Source organism: Triturus cristatus, chromosome 5_1, assembly GCF_964204655.1.
Source record: "Triturus cristatus chromosome 5_1, aTriCri1.1, whole genome shotgun sequence".
NCBI classification, from domain to species: Eukaryota; Metazoa; Chordata; class Amphibia; order Caudata; family Salamandridae; genus Triturus; species Triturus cristatus.
Window position 1 is genome coordinate 216,318,431 of NC_140587.1, and position 24,819 is coordinate 216,343,249.

Consider the following 24,819-nt stretch of genomic DNA (forward strand, 5'->3'; position numbering starts at 1 on the left):
TCGGAAGTTGGACAGGAGATGGGCACGCGCAGGCTTTTGGCGGATTGGAGCCTGTGTACGCGCTTACAGCCATGCGGCGTGCACATCTCCTGTGCCCCTTCCCTCGCAAGCCAGCATGCAGTTTCACTTTCGCTTGTTTTTTTTAACTCTCCTCTTGACACTGTGCCTTCATCGACACAACCACTGGACAAATAGAGAATCCCCCACTCACCCGGTGTGCGGGGGGAATCCTCCTGAACGGCGGCTGGCTGCGGTGCTTCCAGAGCACTCCAGCTCCACAACTGCCAGCACGACGCGGGGCTCTCTCCGTAGGCATAGGAGCCCCGCACTGCTATCTGCCGCTCTTCACCCGGGCCCCCTCCTGGGACCCGGGACTTCAGCTCCTGCACTTCATCTGTGGCGCCGGGGCTCCCTCTTCACCACGGGAGCCCCTGAAGGGGACAGGCGCTGTCTGCACTGGCTGCACGCGCTGCCACTGGGCACGCAAAAGTGACGGGTATCGTGCATGCGCGGGCAGCCCTCGCCCTCCCAGGTCTCCCCCACCCCCGGCGTGGAACTGCTTTCTGTTTTGCTTGCTATAACATATGTCTCTGACTTTGCACTCTTTACCAGTAAACAATGGCGTCCGCGCGTCTTGTTTTTTGTTCCTGCGTCTCATTCCACTTCCTGGCATGCCCATCCCTCCCCCCACCTCACTCCCCCCACCTCACTCCCCCCTGTACTCCCCCTCCCCGTTCTATTGTTAACAATCATTTGTTCCTTTGTCTTTCGTCGGACCTCTTTCTTCCTGTTCCCTCTCCCTGTCGCTCCAGTCCTCTTTCATGTCTCTCTGTTTCCCCCTCATTATTTGCATATGTTTACACATTTTTACGTGAATTTTATTTTACGGCCGGGGGGCAATGAGCGCCTTGAAGAGGGGGAGAGACGCCGAGTGAAGCGCGGGGAAGGCTGCTGGGAGACATCACCGTTTCCTCCCGGCTCTTCTGCGTTAATGTTTTGTGCATTTAGCTGTTTAATGTGTACCTAGAAAATCCACAAGAATTTTACCGTCGCATTCGTGTTCCCCTCTTCTGACTGACGAAGCAAAATTGATCTCTACCGATTTTCCAGCAAAAGCGCCGGATCACAGGCGCGTGCGTCTCGCTGCTCTGAAACCACTTGACGCTGAGCGAGCTCCCGGCCACTGAATTGCATTGTGATAATTGCAGTTTGTAGGAGTTTCAATAAGTTGCAAGCAAGGAATCGTCCCACCGGCTTGCTCGGCTGTGTACATTTTTGGACGTGTGCATCACGGTGACAAGAAGGACCAAGTATGAGCACGCCCATTCCAGCGCTTGGAGGAGTCGGCACTCCCGGAGGAGCTTTAACGAGGCATGGAGAATTCCAGTGAAAGGTACCATTCCAACCCGGTGAATGAAGTTCAAGATGGTTTCAGTAACTCATAATCAGGGCTTTAAGTGGGCCGGGTCCTGCCGGTGCACAGCACCAGCAATTCTAACAAGCATTTGCAATGCAATAGGTCTCGCATTATTAAAGTTTGAGCTATTGGTGTTGCATTATTTAGCAATGCCAATAGCTCAAACTTTAATAATGCGAGACCTATTGCATTGCAAATGCTTGTTGGTTTATCTTCTGCCCACCTCCTTATCCTTCACTTTGTGCAACTCATTTCATCAGTGATGATCTGCAACATTCTCAAATGTCAAGGCCAAGGGAGTTCTCCTAACCATCAGGAAAGCATTTCACTCTTCGTAATGCAGTCCCTTTTTCACCTTCTATTATCCAATCTATCTTTTCCATGGAAAAGAAGTGTCCTATGTGGTGTATTCAAGTATTTGTCTCTGGGAGCACCTCCCCCCAGAATAGACCAGTTGCCTTTTCCCTGCTAGAAGCATTGGCACTTTAAGATTTTCTTTCCAGGATTGTAGGATGATATTGGCCAAATTCCAGTGGCCCTACCAGAATGACATCTATCAATTTCAAAATGTTGTATACAGAGGTCAGCATTGTGAGAAAGTGGCTCTGTATATTCTGTTCCTTAATAGGTACAGGGTGTACAGAGTCCACAGTCCCCAGAGGTTTGGCAGAGGCTAAAGTTAGATATAACCTTACTCTCTAAAGTGGTAGCTTGGTCGAGCAGTAAGGCAGTATCAGAGGACAGTGTGAAGCATTTGTTGCACACACTCAGTCTGCAAATGGTCTCACACACTCAATAATGGTTTATATGTAAAAAAAATAAATATATATGCTCGTTTTATTTTAGAACCAACAATAGGTATTAAAATATACTTTCTCAGAATTAGATGCTTTATATAAACACTTTTGCAATATGCAATTGATTTTTGTAGAAAGTTACAAGTGGTTGCAATAGACAACACAATTTTAAACACAATCATGCATTGAGTTCAATGGAAGTTTCAAGTTATTTGCAATAGATTACTCTCAGGATTACTTTTGAGGTTCCAGGACTGGATCCTAGATTCAGTCCTGGGACAGTACTTAGAAACAAGTGATAATTCGACTTAGTTACTACTAGGATTTTTAGGTAATATTTTGCTATTTTAAAAGTTGACAGAAAAAATTTCATAGAAAACAGACAATGATTCCCTATGGAAGAAAATTCAAGTTGCAAGTATAGTATTTTCTCGTTACTTTTGTAATCCAGTACTGGGTGCCTAGACTCGGTACTGGGACCTTTATCCAAAACAGGTAAGTAATTCCGTTTTCAGAAATTATACGATTTTTAAAGAATATTTAAAGTTTGCAGAAATTGACACTTAGAAGAAATTTCACAGAAAAACAGTCAATGATTTCCTATGGGAGAACTCGGCTGATTTTTGGTGAATATTTTAAGTTTTGAAAACTCCACACTTAGAAGAAATTTCAGAAGAAATCAGTCAATGTTATCCTATGGGAGAAAATTGAGTTATCGGTTTAATGGTAAGTACTTGACTGGTAGAGTTAAGGTTCTGGGCATAGACTCAGGGGTCTCCCAGCGTCAGGTAGGTACAGTTGTTTCACCCTCAGCTGCACAGGGGCAGCCGGGTGCAGAGAGAGTTAGGCCCAATGTTATCCTATGAGAGGTAGGGGGACCTTGGTTGGTGGCTGCTGACTAGCAGGCCACGCGGCTGTGGGAGCTGGGCTCCTGGTCACTTGCTCAGGGCAAATGGGGAAGTAGATAGGTGTAGAGGTTACACTGCCAGGGCCACTCGGGCGGCTGGGTGCAGGGTGCTTTTGAGCCTTCGGCGCTCAATTGATTTCAATGGGAAAGCTCCGGTTTAGAAAAATACTGCAAGCTCGGGGACGAAGATTCTTCAGGTGCCACCACCACTTCGAGAGGTAAGTTGGGTAGTTGGAGGATAGGTAGGTACCCCGGAGCTGGGCACAGGGGGCCGCGGGGCGCCGGGTGCAGGGGTGCCTTTTGGTGTCGGGAAATCTTACCCTCTGTTGATCGCGGTTGGGGGGGGGGGGGGCACCTGGTTCTGAGGCTGCAGGCGTCGTCCGGATCTTCGAGGGAAGTCCTTGGGTGCCGGACTCGGGTCACAGTCGCCGTGGGGTCGTCCTCGTGGTCTTTGTTTACTCCAGCTCATGCCAGGCTTGGCGGGTGCAGAGTGTGAAAGGTTCGCGGTTCCGGGCTGATGCCAGGGATTAGAAGCAGATTTTGAGTAGAGCCTCTACTCATGGGAGTCCCAGGGGCTTAGAGCCAAAAGGTAGCCAGGTTCTCCGGGGTTTGTGATGTTGCTGGCCACAAGAGATGTCCCAGGGGTCCAGCAACATCTCTGCTGTGTGGCAGCCTAGGCAGCCTCTCAGACCAGACGTGGATTGCAGGTTAGTTGTAAGGGGGCATCTCTAAGATGCCCTCTGGGGTGCTTGGTACATTAAATCCCACACTGGCATGAGTGCGGGTTTAATGTGCTGAGAAGTTTAATACCAAACATCTCAGTCTTCAGTGCTGCCATTATGGTGCTGTGGAGTTCGTGTTTGACAAGCTCTCAGCACCATGTACTCTTAAATGGCAGCACTGCAATTACAGTGCCCAGGAATGGACCTGGGAACTGTAAGGGCACAGGGCTCCTGCTCCTGTGCCCACACCACTGGCATAGGGTACCCAGCTAGAGGGGTGGCTGATGTATGCCAGGGCAGTGTAGGGGATGGGCATGGCACTCAGGGATGGGTGCCATGTCGACTCTTTGTTTTGTCCTGTACCCAGACACTCAGCCTGCAAAGGGGGTGGGTGGGTGGGTGGGTGTGTGTGTGTGTGTGTGTGTGTGTACACAGGGCCTCTAAGGGTGGCACAATGAGTGCTGCAGCCCTTAGAGGCCTTCCCTGGTCACAAGGCCCTGGGTCCGTAGGATACCATTTACCAGGGGCTGACATGTGGCCAGGGTTTGCCAATTTGGGTGTTCGGTTTTTAGGGAAAGAACATAGGCCCTGGGCACCTGATTGGCAGGAGTCCAGGGCACACTCAGTCAAAGTACATTCAGCAAAAAGTGGGGGCATACCATGCAAGAAAGATGGCACTTTCTCACAGTTATTTTATTTTTATTTTTTTAGTATTAGGCTTAAGGATTCGGTCTTCTGCATAGATTGGAATCTGTGCTTTACTGGCCAGTTTTTTTCTAGTATGTACTCTCTTTTCTTCCTGTGAATTTGGCAGTCTGCAAGACCACTACAAGTGTTCTACACATTTACTGTTCTATTGGCCAGGAGAGATATGCTCTTCCACCCAAAGGAGAACACAAAACTGACTGAACATGGCTCCCACTACCTTATCCTAGGCTTGAGGACCAAAATGAAACCTTGGTGACAACAGTTCAATCAAAAGGGTATAGTTTTGTTTGCAGCATGTGCTGAGGTGGAGATAATTCTCTGCACAACCCTGCCATCTGGTGTTGGATGTGGCAGGTAGATTTGCTTTGAAGTAAAGTATCTGATAGAGACATATAGTTGTAGATTCCTTACCATTTAGAATTTCCCCCAGGAGTCAGTCTGGATCCAGAGATTTTTCATCGGAAGTACCCCTGCATGTCATTAGGCAGCGTCGGTCGGCTCCGTGTCCGTCGTCGTGCGTGCTGGAAATGACATCGCGAGACCTATATAGACGCTGTCCAGGCGTGCTTAAATCTGTTCTTAACACAACTTTCCACGCCAGAAGCGCAGAGCCATGAAAGACACTGACCACTGGTGTGTTCAAAACTAGGGCCCTTTAGGATATATCTACTAAATAAATCGTTACCGAAGATAAGTAACTTGATCATCTGATAGACTTCTACTTGTAGATTACTCACCTTTATTATAGATACCCCAGGAATACCAACCCCGAAGGAGGGTCTGCGAACCAAGATCACACAAGGAAGTCCTGGTTTCTCCAGTATTTAGGGTGTCTTTCATAGATTCACATGCCTGAATCGTTCCCCGTCGTCAGAGTGGGAGTCCCACGGGGCATAAAAAAGCAATAATTATGCATATAATAACTAACAAACCTTGGTAACCTAAAACCAGGAAGTAAAGTAGCCTAAGCTACAGGGAAAAAACTTCCACACCTATGACTATCAGTCATTATGTACCGTCCAAACTGTAGCCAATCAGGCGACAGCACCCACCAGAATGTTCTCCTCAGAGGCTCAGGCTCTCAGATTTTCTACCGCACGTCGTGTGAAGGGAGTCTCCCTGAGCTCTGCTCAGTACTTCAGTTTTTTCTGGTTTTTGCCTACTTCAGGATGTCAACTTCTAAGAGGTCTCTCTTTAGGCCTTGTGAATCTTGTGGAAATCTCCGGCTATTCTCTGAAGATCCTCACAAGAAGTGTATCTACTATCTCTATCCGGAACATGAGGTGAGGGTTTGTAAGATCTGCAGGACCTTCCCTCAGAAAACCCTCAGGGATAGGGAAGGACGCCTGCTTATGTGGCTACAGAAGATTAAGGACAAGGATATCCCTTTATCTGAGGTGGAAAGTGCAGCCTCTGGGTCGTCTGTATCCTCCAGAAAGAGGATGGCTGAGGAAGACTTATCTCCTGGGGCAAAGGTGTTGAGAAAGGTTCAGCCTGCTAAAGGCTCTGGCTTGCCGCCGCCTTCTTCTTCTTCAAAGAAGGCTTCTCCACCTTCCAATTCTAAGCATGAGGAGGATGAATCTGGAGAGGATGACACTGCAAGGAGTCCATCAGAACTATTTATTACATACCAGGATGACGACCAGGAGGAAGAACCAGATACTGAGCCTCAAGCGCAACCTCCTGTCACAGTTCCCTCAGCACAAATGCCTTTGGAATTACTGAACAATTTACAATATATGTTGCAGAACTATTACCGACACTTTCCTCCATCGGAATCGGCGGAGTCTCTTCCATCCACGCCCATGCCAAGGGTTCCCATAACCTCTTTCCAACCTCTCAGACCACCTTCTCCACTGCCATCTCGTTATTCCCATGATGCAAATAAAACAGATGACAGGGAAGAGGGAGAGGTGGATGACCAGTCAGTGCTGTCGGAGTGGGACGAATACCAAACCCAAACTCCGTCACCGTCCGCTCCGGCCCCTGTGGACTCTTCTCCGGTGGATATCGGAAGTTTTCATCTCCTTATGGAGAGTGCAACAAAGAGATTTCTCATCCCTATGGAGGCAAAGATGACTGATTTCTTTTCGATTTTAAGGACCAACCGCAAAAGCAGATCAGAACAATTCCAATAATAGATTTTATCTGGAAGGAAGGCTTAAAAATCATGGTGACACCAAATTCTCTTCCAGCAGTCTTGCCTCGGTTGGACAAAAAATATAAGGCGCCAAGCGATTCACCGGCATGCCTCATCGGCCAGCCCAAAGCTGACTGTCATCGCCTGAGCGGCGCTGAGACGGGCCAGGAACCCCTCTTCACCTATATCCGCTCCGCCTGACATGGATGGCAGACTGTTGGCAAAAAGGTCTCCACGATGGCTGCGACGATGGTTCGGGCTACAAATTCCCTAGCTGTATTAGGGAGATACGATCGGCAAATGTGGTCCGACATCTCCCCCTACATTAACATGCTGTCGGAGCCTTCCATGACCGAGGCTTTGAAGATTTTACAGGAGGGAGAATATACCTCAGCTGAAATAATCGACGCGGCCGTGGATGTGGCATCCACTGGATTTAGACAATTGACGGGTGCAGCAGTATTGAGGAGACAAGGTTGGCTGAAGTCAACATCTTTCCGTCAAGAGGTCCAGACAAAAATTATCGATATGCCGTTCGATGTAGAGTCTCTGTTCGGGCAACATGTTGATGAGGCCCTTAAGGCTATTAAAAAAGATACAGAGATGGCGAGGTCTCTTGGTAGCCTGCAGTTTCGTAAGTCGTCTTTTCGTGGTACCAAAAGACGTGGCTCCGTCTCCAACAGGGGAGGGTATAATCAACAACGTTCTTATCGAACATCCCAAACTAATCAAAGATTCCAAAACTACAGACAGCAATCTTATGGACAGCGAGGTAACTCTTATTTGCAGTCAAGAAGGAAGCGATGCTTTCGTGGACAGGAGTCCAATAAAAAAACAATGAGGTCAGCCAACTGCCACCATCTCTGCCGTCGCCCCATTCAAGAATTGGAGGAAGAATATCCCACTTTTACTCGAACTGGTCCAGAATTACTACAGACAAGTGGGTTTTGGATATAGTAGCCAGAGGCCATGCTCTGGAGTTCACAAAGATTCCCCCAAACTCTCCTTCCAGAGGACCACCTCCTGCTCATCTCAAGGAGCTTTTTTCCCCAAATAAATTTGATGATTCAGAAGGGAGCAATCGAAAAAGTCCCTCTGTTACAAAGAGGAACAGGATTTTATTCGTGATTTTTCAACATTCGAAAAAAGTCAGGAGAATGGCGCCCTATTCTCGACCTTCGCGCCCTCAACAAATACTTAAAGAAGCTTTCCTTCCGAATGCTAACACTTCAAGAAATTCTGCAATTGCTTTCGGCGGGAGATCACATGGCCACCCTCGAGCTTCAAGACGCTCATTTTCATGTGCCGATCCTACCAAGACACACAAAATTTCTACGGTTCAGAGTGGCTGGCAGAGACTTCCAATTCAGAGTCCTTCCATTTGGGCTCCTTTCAGCACTTTCAGTATTTACAAAGGTCATAGCGCCAGTGACAGCACACCTTCGCCTGCAGGGCATTCAAATTTTCCCGTACTTAAACGACTACCTTATCAAGGCGAATTCTTTCCAAATAACATCCGAACATGTTCAGAAGTGTCTGCTACTTTTCCTGTTTCTGGGTCTTTCCATAAATTTTGAAAAGTCTCATCTGACTCCATCACAGAGAAAGACCTTTCTAGGAGCAACACTGGACACAAAACTGACCCACGCCTTTGTCTCAAAAGAAAGACAAATCAAAATCTGCAATCTCGCGCGCTCTTTGCTGTCAAGAGTGCATTTCAGTCCGTTTGTACAAGTCCTTCCTAGGAATGATTTGTTCTTGCATTCCTCTGATTCCCAACTGCCGTTACAGAATGAGGCCACTGCAGGGGGAACTCAACCTTCAATGGCTCCAGATTTCGGGATCGTTCGAGGACATCGTTCGCATCACTCTTCGGATGCGGGAAACCTTTCATTGGTGGAGCAAGATGGAGAACTTAAGAGAAGGATGTAAATGCCGGATTTCACCATAACCACAGACGCTTCCCTCGAGGGATGGGGGCGCACCTTCAAGGGATGACAGTCAACGGCAGGTGGACTTTAGAACAAAAGAGGTGGCATATCAACCTTCTAGAGTTACGAGCCATTTTCTTGGCTCTAAAATCATTTCGAACCATCATCAAAGGAACCTCCGTACTAATGCGAACTGACAATACGACAAGTATGCATTACTTGAACAAACAAGGCAGGACAAAGTCAGCCCTATTATCTCAGCAAGCACAAGAGATTTGGGACTGGGCGATTCGTCACAAAATCAGCCTCACAGCCATTCATGTCCCAGGAGTCACCAATGTTCTGGCGGATTCCCTCAGCAGGTCCACAACATCAAACCACGAGTGGGAACTACATCAACCATCCCTGAACAGCGTGTTTCGAGAATGGGGGCACCCCGATCTAGACCTGTTTGCAACCAGCCAGAACCGCAAATGTCCATCCTTTGCAAGTTGGGTTCCCCACAAAGACTCACTCGGAAATGCGTTTTCGATTAATTGGTCTCAGATGTATGCCTATGCTTTTCCACCGATTCAGTTGGTTCCACGAGTTCTGCGCAAGATCAAGAAACAACCTTGCCGCATGATACTCATTGCTCCCAGGTGGCCTCGCCAGTACTGGTTTACGGAATTTCTCCTCTCGGAGTGCGAGCCCATCCAGTTTCGGCCAATTCCGAACCTTATCCAGAACGGACAAATCTGTCACCCGGACCCAACATCGCTGAGATTAGCGGCATGGCTCCTCAACACCTTGAATTCGCACACCTAACTATCCCTCCAGACTGTCAGGAGGTTTTGGCTAATGCTCGAGCACCTGCTACGATTAAAACTTACAAACTAAAATGGAAGAAGTTTTGCATGTTGTGTCAATCTGCCAATATCCACCCTATTCATGCAAAACCAGAACAAATTCTACCATTCTTTCTTCAATTAGCAAGATCTGGCCTCTCCCATTCTACTATAAAGGTGTTCTTGGCGGCAATTTCAAGATTTCGGCAGGATGGTGTTAACTTTCTTTATTCAAATAGTCATTCAACAATTCTTCAAGGGGTTGTTCCGGATGTTCCCCCCCCTATTCGACGTCCACCTCCTTCTTGGCACCTTTAATATAGTGCTTACACAACTAATGCGACACCCATTTGAACCTATTCACAAGGTGGACTTAAAGTTCCTTTCTTGGAAAGTTTCCTTGTTATTGGCTCTAACATCAACAAGGAGAGTTAGTGACCTCCAAGCGTTCACTATTGATCCACCTTTCCTGCAATTTACATAGAAATCTGTAGTGCTGCGCACTAACCCAAAGTTCATGCCAAAAGTCCCTGCGGATTTCCACCTTAATGAACCTATAATAAAAAAATAAAAAAAATCCCAAATCCGCTCACAGCTGTAGAAAGGACTTTGCATTCCCTTGACATCAAAATATGTCTCAAGTTCTACTTACAACGGACAGCAACAATATGCAAATCAGACCAACTGTTTGTGGCATATGGCAAACCGCACCAAGGACATTCGGTCCCAAAACCAACCATTGGTCGTTGGATCTCTGCTGCAATTTGCTTATGCCATGATCAAGCGGCAAGACCATTGCAGGCAACCCCACAAGCGCACACTACAAGAGCAATTTCTTTATCCACAGCTCTTTTTGCCGGTGTGCCTCTTCACCAGATCTGTAGAGCGGCAACATGGTCCAACAGACACACTTTTACCAGGCACTACTGTTTGGAAGCCCCAAGCTGTTTTCCGCAATCTTTTCAAATAAGGTGAGCCTCTGTTCTCCCTCCTCCCCTATGCTTTTCTCTAAGACGCTTATTTCATACTGTTTCTATATCTTGAAACTGTTTTGCATATGTTGAAAGACACACGTATTTATCTGTAATTATACCTTTTGATAATGTGTATTGACTATGATACAAAAACAACGTCTTATGAGCATTATGTTACGTACTGCTATCTACTTTGATTCAGGCATGTTAATCTATGAAAGACACCCTAAATACTGGAGAAGAACAATAGTTACCTGTAATCTGTGGTTCTCCAGTATTGGTGTCTTTCATAGATTCACATGCAACCTGCCCACCTCCACTCAGAGGCTTTTAGGCTATTATGTATTGGTTCACTCCTGTGCAAGAAAATCTGAGAGCCTGAGCCTCTGAGGAGAACATTCTGGTGGGTGCTGTCGCCTGATTGGCTAGAGTTTGGACTGTACATAATGACTGTGATAGTCATAGGTGTGGAAATTTTTTCCTTGTAGCCTAGGCTACTTTACTTCCTGGTTTTAGGTTACCAAGGTTTTTTAGTTATTATATGCATAATTATTGCTTTATGTAGCGTGGGACTCCCACTACGACAACGGGGAATGATTCAGGCATGTGAATCTATGAAAGACACCAATACTGGAGAACCACAGATTACAGGTAAGTAACTATTGTTCGTACCGAATGGGCATAATACCCATCACGCCGGACTTGGCTGTCCACGCAGTAGTGTCTGGTAAGCGTGTGCAGGGATGCCCACGTTGCTGCCTGACAGATACCCATGAGTGGGACTCCGCGTGCTAACGCAGTGGTTGCCGTTGTTGCTTTAGTAGAGTAAGCACGTAACCACACAGGAGGTTCCTTCTTTGACAATGCGTAGTTCAATTTAATGCAGAGGGCAACTCATCGGGAGATGGACCTTTTCTGTACTGCCCAACCTTTCTTGGCACCCACATAGCCAATGAGGAGTTGATCGTTCTCCCGTAAGTTTTTGGTACAATCAAGATAGAAAAACAACAAACGTTTTGGTTCCAGGCGGTGGAGTCTTTCCTCTTCCTTGGAGGGATGTGTGGGCGGGTAAATGGTGGGCAAATTATTGGATTGTCCCACATGAAAGGGAGAGACCACTTTAGAGAGGAGCAAAGCTTTTGTTCAAACCACCACTTTATCTGGATGGACAGAGATAGGGAAGCTTGGATGATAGAGCCTCAAGCTTGCTAACTCTGCAAGCAGAGGTGAAGGAAATGAGGATAGCAGTCTTAAGGATTAGAAGTTTGAGAAGGCAATTATGAAGAGGCTTGAAGGGAGCACACGTAAGAAAAGTCAAACCCAAATTTAAATCTCATTGTGGCATTATGAAAGGAAACGGAGAAAATAAGTAAGGTCCTTAACAGTGGGCGATTTGAACAAAGAGGGCTGATCTGGAAGTCTCAAAAGCATAGATAGCTGAAAGATTAACCTTAAGAGTGCCCAAAGACCACGTTGGCCGACGCAGTTCACTCTGCTGCTGACACGTTTGGGCTTAGCTTTTTAATAATCATATTGAGCTGCATGAATTCCACACTTGTTCAGTTGGAAAAATATATGTTCGAGGCATGTGTGCTGTAGATACACATGCTTTGCATACTCTTGCCATCTAGTGTTTGGTCCGGATGTTTGCAAGTTGTTTTTCTCCGAAGAAGTCTTTCCTAGTTACGAGGTAAGGTGACTTCTCCTTTCGGTTATAGTGCGCATGGGCATTGACTCCATTGTCAGATTGTTTTTTTTACGCTTTAGGGTTCGGACAGGTATTGCTGCGCTCCGTATTGAAACCGTTCTTCAGGATCCCCTCAGTGCGCAATCCTCTCTACCCTCGACGTTATTGTTTCGGACGCGTTTCCCAACTCTTCACGTATCGTTTCAGTCAATGGAATCTACTTTTCCATTGAAAAGCTTCATGGACGGCCTTCAGTCTTAACCGCGTCGGTCAGCTCTCCATTAATGGAATGGACGCCGTTCAAATTCTGTCCTCTGTGCCACGCAAAGTATCCACGTACTGACTCACACCAGGTGTGCAACTTGTGCTAGTCTCCGGAGCACAAAGAAGAAGTCTGCGACGCTTGTAGATTGTTTCGGTCGAAGAAAACCCTTCGTGATCGTCAGGCATGACGTGAAGAGATGCAGCATCGAAACAGTGAAGACGCGCCGAATATCTTCGGTGAAGAGTCTGGTCAAGAAGATATTGGGGTATCAGCGACGGAGGAGGAAGAGGCCTTCTCCATGCCGGAGTCAGATTCGTAGCTCAAGATAGATGTTGAAGAAATTCCACAGGGACAGGGTGACATAAGTACAGAAGAACCCTTGCCCCAACAACCCACTCACAAAAAATCTAAGGCTTCTTCACCACATTTGCCTTCTGGCCAAGGTCGGCACAGAGACAACATTTCAAATGCCCCACCTTCGAGCTCTGATCTGTAACACCCAGTCAAGCCTTCCAGCGCGGGTTTGAGTCGACACAAGCCCTCTTCGTAACCGAAGCCCTCTGGTTCCAAGTCAAAATCCAGTTCGAAGCCGAAAAATAAACCACCTTTGGAGCCGAAATCTTCCGCACCCAAAGGCCAGTCCATATCGGCACCGGAAATGCCGGCACCGAAACCGAAAGATGTCCCTTCGGATCCAGACATTGTTCTACCGAAAATGGCTCCCAAACAGAAGAGACTTTATATTAATCTAGAAACTGGTCATATTCATACCAAGCTGCCTCAGGAAACGCAAGCTTCCTGCTGAGGAGTCATTACAAAATCCCTTTAAAAAAGAAGACTGTTGGTACCAGCCCCTTTCATCCTCCACCAGCATCCCCTCATTCACCGTCTTCTCCGACTTTAAATCCTTTGCACATCACAGCTCAGGATTCTCCACAATCTCACCATGACGATATTGATGAGGAAGGCACGCATTCACCAGTTGAGCCATTGAATGATTATACAATTGACCCTCCATTAGACAATGATCCGGACCTTTACCCTGCCAAGCCATCTCCACCTAATGACAATGTATCTTATCAGGAACTCCTTGCCAGGGCTGCAGAATACCATGGGGTGGTACGACACAAAGAATCCTTAGAAGAGGATTTTTTTGTTTGAAACATTAGGATCCACACACAGGTCGACACAAAAACTCCCTATGCTTAAAGGTATGATGAGGCCCGCTGACTAGCTTTTTAAAGACCCCGTGCCAGTTGCCACTAGACTCACTGGTATTATCCAATGCACGCAAACAAGCTAATTCCCAATCATCAGGAGACACTCTCCCCTCTTCCACCCCACCCCCCCTCCCAGCCCACCCCCAACAAAGAATCTAAGCTAACAGATACTTCTGGCAAACGCATAGCTGATAAAGCTGCCAATCACTGGTGCATCGCAAACACGCAAGGCCTTTTAGCCAGATATGACAGGGCACATTGGGGTGTAATGGAGAAATTGCTCCAACATCTCCCAGAGGAGCATAAAGCGCAAGATTTGGTAAATGAAGGAAAACTAATTTCCAGTTCTTCAATATAGATGTGCTCTAGATGCTGCTGATACCGCAGCTAGGGACGTCAACAGTAGCATCTTACTCAGGAGACATGCTTGGTTAAGGATTTCCGGGTTAAAGCTCGAAGTCCAACAATTTATTTCAAATACACCATTTGACAAAAAACATCTCTTTGGTCCTGAGGTCCATCAGGCGCTTGAGAAAATGAAAAAGGACACTGAAATGGCTGAGTCTATGGGAGCGCTCCATTCTCCTTCGGGCGGATACTTCTTTTACCGAGCAGGGTCCAAAACCACACCCTCCGACTAGAATACCTCCTCTTATAAAGGTAATAACCAGTACTCTTCCTCAGAGGATTTTTTAGAGGCAGATATAGAGGAAATAACTCTAAAGGTAAGGGGTAGAGGCGCCACACCCCGTAACTCCCCATCCCCTTATGAGCAGTGACTTCCCCATGCTTCCCTCTTACCATACCACACCTGTTGGGGGAAGCTTTCAACAGTTTCTCCCCATTTGGCAATCTAGAACAACCGACAAATTGGTGATCGGAATTATCCAACATGGTTATTGCCTGGAGCTTACCACCAATCCTCCAAACATTCTGCCTCGCTCACAAATTGTCTCCAGACCACTTGCAGTTGCTCGAACAGGAAGTGCAATCTCACTTATTAAAAGGAGCCGTAGAACCACTTCCAGTACAATACCAAGGTTCAGGGGTTTACTCTCTCTATTTTCTGATCTCAAAAAAGGACAGATCCGCAAGACCTATTCTGGATCTCAGAGAGTTAAACCAATATATACTGTCAGAGCACTTTCACATGGTAACACTTCAACAGGTACTTCCACTTTTACAGAAGTGGGATTTTATGTCTACTCTAGACTTAAAAGGTGCATATTTTCATGTTCCAATTTATCCAGCTCATCACTAATACCTCAGATTTGTGATAGCAGGCAAACATTACCAATTCAAAGTACTCCTGTTTGGAGTGACTACTGCTCTGAGTATTTACCAAATGCCTGGCGGTAGTCGCAGCTCATCTCAGAAGACAACATATTCACGTTTTCCCCTACCTAGACGACTGGCTTATCAAAGCCAGCACTTAGCAAAACTGTTTACAACACAATTAGACCGCAATACACCTCCTTCATCAACTGGGCTTTACGGTCAATACACAGAAATATCACCTGCATCCTTCATAATGCAATCTTACCTAGGGGCCAGTCTAGACACTATCAAAGCTCTAGCCTCTCCCAATGTAGCAAGAATTCACAACATTCCGTCTATGATACTATAATTTCATTCCAACCAATTATTACCAGTCAGAGTGTTCATGCAACTGCTGGGAATGATGGCGTCTTGCATCGCAATTATACCCCATGCAAGACTCCACATGCGTCCCTCACAAGAGTGCTTAGCACGTCAGTGGAATCAATCGAAGGGTTAATTAACTGATCTAGTGTTGGTAGACAGCCGCACCCATCGCAGTTGTGGAACCCACAAAATTTATCAAAAGGACGGCCTTTTCTCGATCCATTCCACAGATTGTGCTTACAGCAGACGCATTACTGACCGGATGGGGTGCCTATCTCCAAGGTTACACAATACAAGGCTTGTGGAGCAACAAGCGCAAAAACCTCCACATCAACTATCTAGAGCTTCCAGCAGTCTTTCTAGCGCTCAAAGCTTTTCAGACTCACCAAATAGGCAAAGCTGTTCTAGTCCGGACAAAGAACATGACAGCAATGTACTATGTACAAAAACAGGGACACACACACACACTCCAGCTGTCACGCCTCTCTCAGGCCATGTGGAAGTGGGCAATCCATCACAGAATTTATCTTCTGGCTGAACACCTTTCAGGGGTAAACAATCAAATTGCTGAACTCCTCAGCAGAAAGAGCCAGCAAATTCACGAGTGGGAACTTCATCCCCAAGTTCTCCTTCCATGTTTCCAACAATGGGGATTCCCACAAATAGACCTGTTCGCCACAGTTGGCAACGTGAAATGACCAAACTTTGCCTCCAGGTTCGCACACCCACACTCCAAAGGCAATGCCCTTTGGATGAACTGATCAGAGATATTTGCCTATGCTTTTCCGCCTCTCCCACTCATTCCATTTCTGGTTCGGAGGCTCAGGCAAACATCCCTCACACTGATTCTAGTAGCTCCCACATGGGCCCGTCAACCATGGTGTACACCACCCTGTTGGAGCGGTCATTATTTCCACATCAAAAGCTGCATCTCACCTCCAGGCTCCTCACTCGGAACCATGGAGAAATAAGGCATCCAAATCCCAAAGAACTAAACCTAGTGATCTGGCTCCTGAAGTCATAGAGTTTGGTTATTTAAATCTACCACCTGTTTTTATGACTATTCTGAAAGAAGCAAGAAAGCCTACTACCAGAGCATGTTATGCAGCAAAGTGGAAAAGATATGTTGTCTATTGCAATAACAATAAAATCAAGTTCGAGGCATATGAGCTGCAGATTACACACTGTTCATAGATCGCCATCTGGTGTTTGCAGTTGTTTTTCCTCTTGGAAAGTCTTTGGAAGTCACGAGGTATGAGACTCCTCCTTTGGATCGTATTGCGCATGGGCTTCGGCTCCATCCTCAGATTGTTTTTTTCCGCCATCGGGCTTGGATGTGATCTTCGCGCTCCGGTTCCGAACTGTTTTCAGTTCTTCTGATGGGCGCGCAATCCTTACCTTTCCACGGTATTGTTTCGATCGTTATCTCCACACTCGACACAACTCATCGTGCGAAGTCTTCGTTTCCGGTCGTCGACGAAGGCCTTCAGGCCTACCTGAGCTCCGGTCCTGGCTTATGGAAAGGACTCCATTTAAGAAGTGTCCTCGATGTGGGTCAAAGTTTCCCCACACCGATCTCCATGAGGTGTGCAACCTATGCCTCACCCCAGAACACGAGACACGAGACTGTCCTGCTTGCAAATCCTTCTGGTCGAAAAAGACGATTCGGGCCAGAAGGGCGAGGAGAACCATCGCACACTCGTCGACTGCAATCCCCGACGACCTCTTTGGAGAAGGTGTCGATGTTCCCGAAGACCAGCACACCGAAGAGGGCCTCGTCAGTGCCTCCGAAGCCGATGACTAAGATGTAGAGGACATCAATCCGGCACAGGGGTGTGGGTACTAACATCGATCACCACCCTCGGCGCCATCGAAAAAGGCTTCGGTCACGCCTTCGCCCTCGGGCCTAGGCACGACCAAAGACACTGCTTCACATACCTCGCTTTCGGGCCCGGTTAAGAAGCTCATCAAGCCTTCTGGCAGCTCGGGCTCAAGCCAGCCTGCCGTCTGTGCCGAGATACACTCCTCCGCACCGGCACCGAAAAAGAAAATGGGCTCCTCTTCCTCCTCCGCACCGAGCTCCACACCAAAGCACTCTACGCCGAAGACAAGCACTAGCTCCTCGGTACCGACACCATCCCCGGAACCGAGCAAGAAATCCAAAGCCCTCGACTCCCACACCTCGAAGCTGAAAGTCATCTCGGAACCGAGGAAACAACCGGACATTTTCTAAGCCACACAGTTCAAAACTAACCGATGCCGACTCCAAGACTAAAAAACCTACGGCTCCGACACCTTCGGCGCTGACGGATCGGACCCTCCCAGAGGAAATATTTCGGCCCGATCCACTACAAAAAACACTTATCAAAGACCCTAAAACTGGACATTTGATGCTCAGCATCAAAAAGAGACCGCTGGACAAGCCTGCCCCACCTCCAAAGAGAAGAGACTTTGCTACCTCCCCTTTGAGACTAACCTCCCCCCCCCTCCTCCTCCGCCTCCCCCACCTCATCATTCGCCCACACCCTCTCCGGATGAGGATGATGACGATGTCTACGTCGACACAGGAGGCGGACCCCATGACCAACCCACAGGGGACCCCACTTCTACAGGCTTCCCAGACCCATGGGGCGACTACAACATCCCAGACATCCCTAACATCCCGCAGGACGACCTTTACCCTTTAAGGCCGTCCCCACCCAGAAGACACTATGGGGTTTAACCAACTGCTCCATAGGGCTGCACACTACCACGGAGTTGATCTCCATACAGACCCAGTGGAGGAGGACTTCCTCCTATATACCTTTGACACTACACACAGGGCCACTTCCATTCTGCCCATGCTTAAAGGGGTCATTAAACACACGCCAGAGGTCTTTAAAGACCCGGCCAGGGTCATCAACCCTCGCATCGAGAAGAAGTATAAGGCTGCCCCTACAGCCCCCACCTACATCAGAGGGCCCGCACCACTAGACTCCCTAGTAGTCTCCACTGCAAGGAAACGTGCAAACTCCCAGGCATCAGGCAAGGCACCACCACCTGATAAGGAGTCCAAACTCCTAGATGCCTCTGGCAAGCTAACTGCATCCCAGGCTGCCAACATATGGCGCATTGCAAACACCCAAGCGCTTTTGGCATGATATGACAGGGCACATTATGATGAACTAGAAGCCATAATGCAACACCTCCCTGACAAATACAAGAATAGAGCCAACGAGCTAATCCAGGAGGGTAAAACCATCACCAACACCTCCATTCGCTGCGCCCTCGATGTCGCTGACACCGCCTCTAAGGCAATTAACACCAGCGTCCTCCTCAGTAGGCATGCCTGGCTACGAATTTCAGGTTTCAAACCAGAGGTGCAGGCTTCCATCCTCAACCACCCCTTTGACCAGGAACATCTGTTTGGCCCAAACGTTGACGTTGCCCTTGAAAAAATGAAAATGGACACCAATATGGCAAAGTCTATGGGAGCCTTACAGTCACACCCTCCCAGGCGCTCCTTTCGCCGCTCTTCTTTTCGAAGCACCTCCAGAGGCTACTCCTCAGACAGTGCCTCCACTTCCTATTAAGCCCCAACATAATCCACCTTCACTAGGGGTTACCAGAGAGGCGGCTACAGGGGTAACAACAATAAAGGCAGAGACAAAACTAACACCTCCCGCTCTGCCTCCACCCTTGCCCAATGACTTCCCTTCACTCCCCCCAAAGACCATCCCACTCCAGTCGGGGGCAGACTCCACAATTTCCTTCCTGTCTGGACTACTATCACCTCAGACAAATGGGTAACACAAATAATTCGATCAGGCTACTGCCTCGAACTAACATCTACCCCCCCCCCAAACATTCCACCCAAACAATGCCCAATGTCACAGGAACATTTGTCACTTCTAAAGCAGGAGGTAATCTCCCTCCTACAAAAGAGTGCGATAGAACTAGTCCCTGCCCACCAACAAAATATGGGAGTTTACTCCCTATATTTTCTCATACCAAAAAGGGACGACACCCTAAGACCCATCCTGGACCGCAGACCCCTAAATCACTATATACACTCGTACCATTTCCACATGGTCACACTCCAGCAGGTACTTCCCCTGCTCTCCCAAAACGACTTCCTTGCCACCCTAGACCTCAAGGACGCATATTTCCACATTCCCGTTCACAAAGCTCACAGAAGGTTTCTCCAGCTTGTAGTGGACGGTCAACACTATCAATACAAAGTGCTCCCATTCGGAGTCACCACAGCACCGCGAGTGTTTACCAAGTGCCTAGCGGTAGTGGCAGCACACCTGCGAAGACAACACATCCACGTCTTCCCATACCTAGACGACTGGCTAATAAAAGCCAGCTCATACAACCAGTGTGTACAACACACTCACGCCACTATCCAGCTACTTCACAAATTGGGCTTCACAGTAAACAGTAAACCACACAAAGTCCCAACTGCAACCGTCCCACGTAAAACAATACCTCGGTGCCACCATAGACACCTCAAAAGTGCTAGCCTACTCCAGTCCTGCCAGGATAGCAAGCATTCAGGCTCTACGTGCCAAATTTCAACCGGAACACTCTCTTCCAGCTCGAGTGTTCATGCAACTAATAGGAATGATGGCCTCTTGCATATTCATAGTACCTCACGCAAGACTCCAGATGCGTCCTCTCCAAGAGTGCTTAGCGCGCCAATGGAACCAGGCCCAGGGTCAATTGACAGATCTGGTGTTGGTAGACGGTTGTGCCCATCGCTCTCTGCAGTGGTGGACCACCAAAAACCTGTTCCTCAGATAGTACTGACAGCGGACGCATCGCTCTCCGGCTGGGGAGCTCGCCTACTACATCACAACATGCAGGGCAGGTGGACACCTCAACAAAAGTTACTCCACATCAACCATCTGGATTTACTAGCCATATTCTTAGCCCTAAAGGCCTTTCAAACACAGATATCAGGCAAGGCCGTTTTAGTCCGCACGGACAACATGACAGCCATGTACTATATACAAAAACAAGGGGGCACACACTCTCCACAGCTCTCTCAGCTAGCACAGAGCATATGGAGATGGGCCATACCCCAAAAAATCTTTCTCCTAGCCCAACATGTCCCAGGAGTCCAAAATACTATGGCCAAACAGATCCACGAGTGGGAACTCCATCCACAAATTATTCACCCGTACTTTCAAATGTGGGGTCATCCACAGATAGACCTCTTCGCCACCCATGAAAACGCCAAATGCCCAAGCTCCGCCGCCAGGTATCCACACCCATTGTCCAAAGGCAATGCGATATGGATGAACTGGTCAGGCAATTTTGCGTACGCTTTTCCGCCTCTCCCACTCATTCCATTAGTGGTGCGCAAACTACAACAACACTCCCTCACTCTCATCCTAGTAGCTCCAACTTGGGCCAGACAACCGTGGTACACCACACTACTGGAACTATCTGTAGTACCGCACCAAAAGTTACACCTCTCTCCATGCCTCTTAACCCAGAACCATGGAGAGATCAGGCACCCGGAACCAGCTCAGCTCAACCTTGCGATCTGGCTCCTGAAATCCTAGAATTTGGTTATCTAAATCTTCCCCCAGACTGTATGAACGTCATTAGAAAAGCTAGACGACCTACCACTAGAGCTTGCTACGCAGCCAAGTGGAAACGTTTTGTGGTCTATTGTCACAACAATAACTTAAATCCCCTAGATGTGTCCATTCAACACATCATAGGCTATTTACTACACCTACAAAGATGCAATCTAGCCTACACGTCCATTAGACTGCATCTTGCAGCCATAGCAGCTTATCTACAAAACAGGCAACATCTATCACTCTTTAGAGTACCTGCCATTAAAGCCTTCATGGAAGGCCTCAAAAGAATAATTCCCCCCAGAGTGCCACCCTCACCTGTGTGGAACCTAAACATCGTTCTCACAAGACTAATGGGGCCTCCCTTCGAACCTCTGCACAAATGTGAACTTCAATTCCTAACATGGAAAACTGCTTTTCTTGTAGCCATCACTTCCCTCAGAAGAGTCAGTGAGATACAAGCACTCACCATTCAAGAACCCTTTCTGCAAATGCACCATAACAAGGTTGTTCTCCGCACTAATCCAAAATTCCTCCCTAAAGTCATTTTTCCCTTTCACCTAAACCAATCTGTGGAACTACCCGTATTCTTCTCGCAGCCACAGACCATTGCAGAAAGAGCTCTCCACACATTAGATGTCAAACGAGCTTTACTCTACTACATCGAGAGAACACAACCCTTTCGTAAGACCAAACACCTGTTCGTGGCTTTCTCACCATCACACAAAGGCAACCCCATCTCCAAATCTGAGCTAGCTAGGTGGATTGTTAAATGCATACAGATTCTATTTAAAATTCCAGTAATCAAAGCTTTCATGCAAGACTTGAAAAGGGTAATGGCACCAAGAATTCCCCCTGCACCAGTGATGAATCTTAACATTGTCCTTACAAGGCTTATGGGTCCAGCTTTTGAACCTTTGCATAATTGTCCTTTGCAGTTTCTTTCATGGAAAGTTGCTTTCTTCATTGCAGTCACTTCATTGAGGAGAGTTGGTGAGCTACAGACATTAACCTTAGAGGAACCCTTCTTTCAACTCCATAAAGACAGGGTAGTACTTCGCACCAATCCCAAATTCCTTTCCAAAGTAGTTTCTGCTTTTCATATTAACCAATCAGTTAAGTTACCTGTGGGTTTTTCCTCAACCTAATTCAGTAGCAAAACGAGCTCTTCATATGTTTGATGTTAAAAGCACCTTATTTTCTTTTCTTCGAACGGAATGCGGCGCAGGCTGGACAGCTGGATTCGTTGTGGTCTGGTGAGAGGCACAAATTACAGACCTCAATTTAAGGCGGCGTGGCAATGCACTGTGAAAAAAGACAACTCTATTAACATGGTGCGTGAACCAATGTAAAAAGCCGTAACGAGGGGGAGTTAGTGCTTACCAGTGATCCGCCAGGTCCTGGAGTTAGCAGTGACTCGAGTGACAGGGTGCAGCGCGGGAAGTGTCCGTAAATACTGAAAAGGAGTATGGGAAGGCTAGAGCGGTGAAGAGCGGCGCCATCTTAGGTAGAGGCTTTTTGTGAAAAGAGAGAAGACAGACTAGAACGGGTTTCTAGCGGGAATACGGACCAGTGCAAATAATTCCGACAATTTTAAAAAGCCAAAAATACATTTACATTTCAATCAGATGAAACCTGTAATGGGTACAAAAAACATCAGATCGGTGTAGGGACAGCGAAGGAATAAAATTACGGAGGTGCCCGAAGGCTCAAAAGCACCCTGCACCCAGCCGCCCAAGTGGCCCTGGCAGTGCAACCTCTACACCTACCTACTTCCCCACTTGCCCTGAGTAAGTGACCAGGAGCCCAGCTCCCACAGCTAGTCAGCAGTCACCAACCAAGGCCCCCCTATCCCTCATAGGATAACATTGGGCCTAACTCTCTCTGCACCCGGCCGCCCAGAGTCGCTGAGGGTGAACCAACTCTACCTACCTGACCCTGGGGGACCCCTGAGTCTATGCCCAGAACCTCAACTCTGCCAGTCGAGTACTTACCTTTAAACCGATAACTCTATTTTCTTCATAGGGTAACATTGACTGGCTTTTTCCTGAAATTTCTTCTAAGTGTGGACTTTTCAAATCTTAAAATATTCACCAAAAATCAGCCGAGTAACAAAAACGAAAATACTCACCTGCCCTTAGGTGAGCTCCCAGTGCTGGATCTTGGTGCCCAGCACTGACTCTGAAAAATACTTACAACTGTACTTACCAATAACCCAATTTTCTCCCATAGGAAATCATTGACTGTTTTTCGGTAAAATTTCTTCTAAGTGTCAATTTCTGCAATCTTTAAATATTCTTTGAAAATCGTATAATATCTGAAAACGTAATTACTTACCTGTTTTGGATAAAGGTCCCAGTACTGAGTCTAGGCACCCAGTACTGGATTACAAAAGTAACGAGAACATACTGTACCTGCAACTTGAATTTTCTTCCATAGGGAATCATTGACTGTTTTCTTTGAAATATTTTCCAAGTGTCAATTTTTAAAATAGCTAAATATTGTTTAAAAATCACAGTAATTAAGTCGACTTTCATCACTTTATTCTAAGTACTGACCCAGGACTGAATCTAGGATCCAGTCCTGGAATTCCAAAAGTAATCCTAAAAGTAATCTGTTACAAATAACTTGAAATTTCCATTGAGCTCAATGCATTGTTGTGTTTAAAATGGAGTTGCCTATTGCAACCACTTGTAACTGTTTACAAAAGTCAATTGCTTATTGCAAAAGTATTTATATAACGCATCTCATTCTGAGAAAGTATATTTTAAATCCAATTGTTGGTTCTAAAATAAAACAAGCATATATTTTCTTTATATATACAGACCTCGTGGTGATCACTGTGGGGGAACTTTGCTCCACATTGGGGGCATTTTTAAAGGGTGTCCTTTCCATCAGCCGCGTCCGGAGTCGGTCCGATGGTATTTCGACGTCGAGTTGTAAATTTTAAAGAGTTGTTGTGATTGCTAGAAGTTTTCTGCTGGAGCGGAAAAAAGTTCATCCGAACCCAATGGCGGAAAAAAACAATCTGAGGATGGAGTGGATGCCCATGCACACTGTTGTCCAGAGGAGGAGTCACCTATCTCGTGACCAAAGACTTCTTACGAAGACAACAACAACCTGCAATCATCCGAGCCCAACACCAGATGGCGATCTTATCCTTAGTGTGTGGCTCTGCAGCTCTACATGCCAAGAACAGATGTATACTGGTAAGTAGCATATTCCTTCAAACAACTGCAACATCTACAGGTGAGCCACCGCTTTGGGAATATATTGCTTTGTAGTATATGCAAAGCATGTATTTCTACAGCACTCATGCCTCGAATGTATTATGTTACTTACCCAGTAAGCATCTGTTCTTGGCATGTAGAGCTGTAGATTCACATGCGCCCACCCACCTCCCTGGGCACCTATAGTTGTTGCAGTTCTTAAATATACATTCATACGCATGGGCATCTCTATACTACACTTACTCCATTCTCACCCTCTTGCGGGAAAACAATCTAACAATGGAGTCGATGCCCATGCGCACTATCACCGAAAGGAGTCGCCTTACCATGTGACTAGGAAAGACTTCTTCGAAGAAAAGCAACTTGCAAACATCCGGACCCAACACTACATGGCAGGAGTATGCAAAGTATGTGAATCTACAGCTCTACATGCCAAGAACAGATGCTTCCTGGGTAAGTAACATAATCCTTTTCAATGTGCAAACAGCCTTCAAATTCTGTACACTGTCTACTGTGAATCCTGACACAAGGTATATCTGGCCAAACACCTTTTATTTCAGTCTTTGTTTGGCGCCGTTGTACCGATTCTTTGTTTTATTCAACAACAAAAAAACAAACTGCTCATCATACATTTAGGGGCTACCATACTGGCCCTCCGCACTCGTGGGCCTCTCAGTGGCTACGAACACCCGCTTGCTTTCCTGCTCTGTTTTCCTTAATAGTCATTGTTGAAAGTGCCCCCTTTTGACATAGTCACCCCCACTTTTTGCCTGGTGT

At 47.0% G+C, this 24,819-nt stretch overlaps 1 protein-coding gene across 4 annotated transcripts in view; it reads left to right on the forward strand.

Moving 5' to 3' along the window:
• AGO2 (argonaute RISC catalytic component 2) overlaps nt 1–24,819 on the forward strand; it is a 524,350-nt gene that overhangs the window by 336,683 nt on the left and 162,848 nt on the right. The window lies entirely within an intron of this gene.